At 48.1% G+C, this 3,794-nt stretch overlaps 1 long non-coding RNA gene across 2 annotated transcripts; it reads right to left on the reverse strand.

Moving 5' to 3' along the window:
• Positions 1 to 1,092: 1,092 nt before the first annotated feature.
• On the reverse strand, positions 1,093 to 2,697 carry LOC107726147 (uncharacterized). Of its 2 annotated transcripts, XR_001638233.1 has the most exons (4): positions 2,231 to 2,697; positions 1,576 to 1,659; positions 1,303 to 1,389; positions 1,093 to 1,121 (listed from the first exon to the last, which is right to left on the reverse strand). It is a non-coding gene; the product is annotated as an uncharacterized LOC107726147 (long non-coding RNA). The 2 variants fall into 2 exon arrangements; XR_001638232.1 differs by lacking the exon at positions 2,231 to 2,697 and having other exon boundaries at positions 1,576 to 1,731.
• Between the last annotated feature and the right edge of the window lie 1,097 nt (positions 2,698 to 3,794).

Raw genomic sequence — 3,794 nt, forward strand, 5'->3', positions numbered from 1 at the left:
CTGCTGCTGCTGCGTATGCCCTGGCATGCGAGCGAGATGTCAAGGAGGGAGTCTTAAAAGAGGACGTCTCACCCATAGAGAGATAGCTGGCCAGCGTCTCTCTATAGGGGCATCTTCTCATAACCGCTTTCGCGCATCGCCTCGATGTTGGCATAACTTGTATGCTAGAAATCGATGGATGCGTGAGGAAGAGGGACGATCACGAGAGGGAAAACCCCTCTTCAAACTCATCGGCCAGATCTCATTCTCCAACGAGCTCATTCTCCTCCGTGCCTCAGCAGCGGCGGGACCTGAAATGCGGTAAGCAGATGGCTGCCTGTCTTTCCTCGAAAAGAGAGACAAACGAGAGCGGAGCTTTTTCACTGGAAAAACGCTTGCAGTGCACGCCGATTGTCCCCTCGGAGACATTGCGTGCGTGCTCTTCGCCCAAACAAATAACGCATAGATCGTGTGTGTGATCTTGTTCACAAGACTTTTGAGAACGGGATCTTGAAGTCTAGAGTTTTTGCTTCAAAATTATGTGAAAATCATCTTACTCACTCATTCACAGAAAACAATATATTGATTTAAAATTTCTAAGACACTTCTTGTGTAGAAAAGGTATATGCAATGGGGGGCGTGAATGGTCATGCATAATGCTGTGATTCGCACCTGAGAAGACAAAGGCCCACATAATGAGCTGCGTAATGAGCCTTTCAGTCAGGTGTGTGACTGAGAGGGAATTGCTACCAGAACGAATGTGAGGAAAAAAGAAATGTATATATTTTTTGTTTGTAGTTTATTTAGAATATATAACTATCACATAAAATAACTTGAGATTCACTTGCGAGTGCAGTTAAACAGTTTATTAGAAAAACAACAACAACAACACGAGAGTCAAGACGTCATGGTTGCAATATCCAAAATATCCAAAACAGGGCAGGAAACTTGAACAACATTTTGAAGAGACTCATGGGAGTGTGTGCATCACATGGTCTCAGCAGTGGTCCATGTTCCTGTGCTGGCAGGAATCTCAGAGCCTTTAGAACATGTCAACATCAGTCTCTGTTTTCCATGACCGAGTGGGCTGCTTTGCTTTGGCTCTCTTTGCAACAGGTTCTTTTGCACTGTTATTCTTACATCTGAAATAAAAAAAGTAAGCATGCTGTTTACACAAACTACATTATTAACATTATTGTGATGTTCACTGGTACTAGTACTAATTTGTCGAAACAAAGAACACTATTACCACATAGCAAACATATTTTACAGTAAATAAATCTAATGAAAGTAACATCTGTAAAATAGTGAATACACACTTACTCTAAGATTCTGAATGGAGTTGAAAACTGAACGAGCGTTCCCTTCCTGTGTGAGATGTAGGTGAAGGCAAGAGTGGTGTATTCAGTTCTAAAAGAATTTTATAAACAATCGTTAGCATTTTTTTCCACACAGTACCTTAGTATAGTATGTATGCTTCATGAGAAAACAGAATGCCAATAACAAAGAAACTACATTTTAACACTATCAACCACAAATAATATTACCATATAGTCTAGGCATAATAAAAGTACAATTACTATACTGTGCACTTACTCAGTATAATTTTCCAGCGAACTCAAAACTGAACGACACTCGTGTGCCTTTCTTGTGCAAGATGTCTGTGATGCAGCCACAGTCCTAAACGAAAATTGAAACAGTTTCAAATATTTCAGCATCATTACTCCAGTCTTCAGTGTCACGTGTTCCTTCAGAAATTATTCTAATATTCTAAATTTGCTGCTCAAAAACATTTATTATTATTATTACTACTATTATTATTATTGTTGTTGTTGTTGAAAACAGCTGAGCAGAATTTTTTCAGGTTTCTTTGATGAATAGAAAGTTCAGAAGAACAGCATTTATCTGAAATAGAAATCTTTTGTAACATTATAAATGTATTTATCTTCACTTTTGATCAATTTAAAGCATCCTTGCTAAATAAAAGTATTAATTTCTATAATTTCTTAACCCCTGTCAGGGAGTCTCTGTCATCATTCACGAGCTCCGGACTCCATACCCCAGAATCCTCCCCGGCTCACACCTGTTCACAGTCACGATCACCACTCACTCCAGATCACCTGCACCTGCCATCTCCAATCAAGCCACCTTCAAAAGCACGCTCCTTCCAGTCACTCATCGTCCGATCTACCATTCACTACAGCAAGCTCACCAGACTCTTTCCTGTTATTTACCTGTTGTCTCTACTTACCTCCAGTGTCTCCTACGTTCCAGCGATCCTATCCCTCGTCGACCCTGTTCATTCCCCGGACTCCTGCAACAGAGCAGACTCCTATTACCCAGCGCTAAGAACCCTACAACTCACTCTTATTCTCACGACTTACCTGCCATCTGCCTTTCACCATCTGCCCACTGCATCTGTTAATAAACTATCCTGTTTGCACTCTTACCTCATGTCTCTGCCTTGTGTACCGTGACAGAAGATCGGACCCCAACATTCACTTCTAATGGATTCCCTGGAGCAGTTGTGTTCATTATATCAAGACGGCCGTCCCCTGGATGAGTACATCCATGAGTTCCTCGCCTGCTCAGAGCGGATTTCCCTCGACTGGTGGACTCTGGTGGACTGCTTCCGAGGGGGTTTGGATGAGGGGATCGCTCAGCGAATGGCGCTGGCAGGGTCCAGGTGGAGGTCTGATGTCAAGCCCGCCAGCCACGGCTCTCTCCAGCCCGCCGGCCGTTCCGATGTCAAGCCCGCCGGCCACGGCTCTCTCCAGCCCGCCGGCCGTTCCTGTGGCAAGCCCGCCGGCCGTTCATGTGGCAAGCCCGCCGATCTTTCCTTTGGAAAGCCCGCCGGCCGCCCAATTCACCTCTAGCCAAAAGAGGAGGATGAGGAGAAAGGTACTGTTCTCTGCCCTCATCCCTGCTCCAGAGCTCGCTCCAGTGTTGGCTCCAGCCCCAGTTCTCTGCCCTCATCCCTGACCCAGAGCTCGCTCCATTGTCGGCTCCAGCCCCAGAGCTCGCTCCAGTGTCGGCTCCAGCCCCTGAGTTGGCTCCAGTGCCAGCTCTTTGAAAGCGCCTTGCTGTGCCTGCTCCTCCAGAGCACCCTCCAGTGCCAGCTCCTCGTAAGCACTTCACAGTTCCCGAGTATAGCCCACGGAGGGCTCCAGTTCCTGAGTATAGCCCACGGAGGGCTCCTGTTCCAGAGTATAGCCCACGGAGGGCTCCTGTTCCAGAGTATAGCCCACGGAGGGCTCCTGTTCCAGAGTATAGCCCACGGAGGGCTCCTGTTCCAGAGTATAGCCCACGGAGGGCTCCTGTTCCCGAGTATAGCCCAAGGAGGGCTCCTGTTCCCGAGTGTAGCCCAAGGAGGGAGCTCCCTGCACCGCCATGGCCTCCTGAGCTCCCTGATCCGCCCTGGAGGCCTCACGTGTTTCCGTCTTGGACCAGCCTCCAGGACGCCCTCCCCCCCTCCCCGGTGGATATGTTACGGCATGGTATGCGCCTTCCAGGAGGGGGAGGTAATGTCAGGGAGTCTTTGTCATCAGTCACCAGCTCCGGACTCCAAACCCCAGAATCCTCCCCGGCTCACACCTGTTCACAGTCACGATGACCACTCACTCCAGATCACCTGCACCTGCCGTCTCCAATCAAGCCACCTTCGGGTCCTCGAGAGTTCCTCGCCTCCTTCATTGAGTGGGTGCTGGTGTCCTGTAAATCGCCGCTCACGGTGGATATTGCGGATGACGACACCAGCCCAACTCCAGACCCAGATCCCAGCCCACCATCACCCCGATGCGCGGAGCCAAAGCCTG

This window comes from Sinocyclocheilus rhinocerous, unplaced genomic scaffold (genome assembly GCF_001515625.1).
Source record: "Sinocyclocheilus rhinocerous isolate Xijiao unplaced genomic scaffold, SAMN03320098_v1.1 scaffold3085, whole genome shotgun sequence".
NCBI lineage: Eukaryota > Metazoa > Chordata > Actinopteri > Cypriniformes > Cyprinidae > Sinocyclocheilus > Sinocyclocheilus rhinocerous.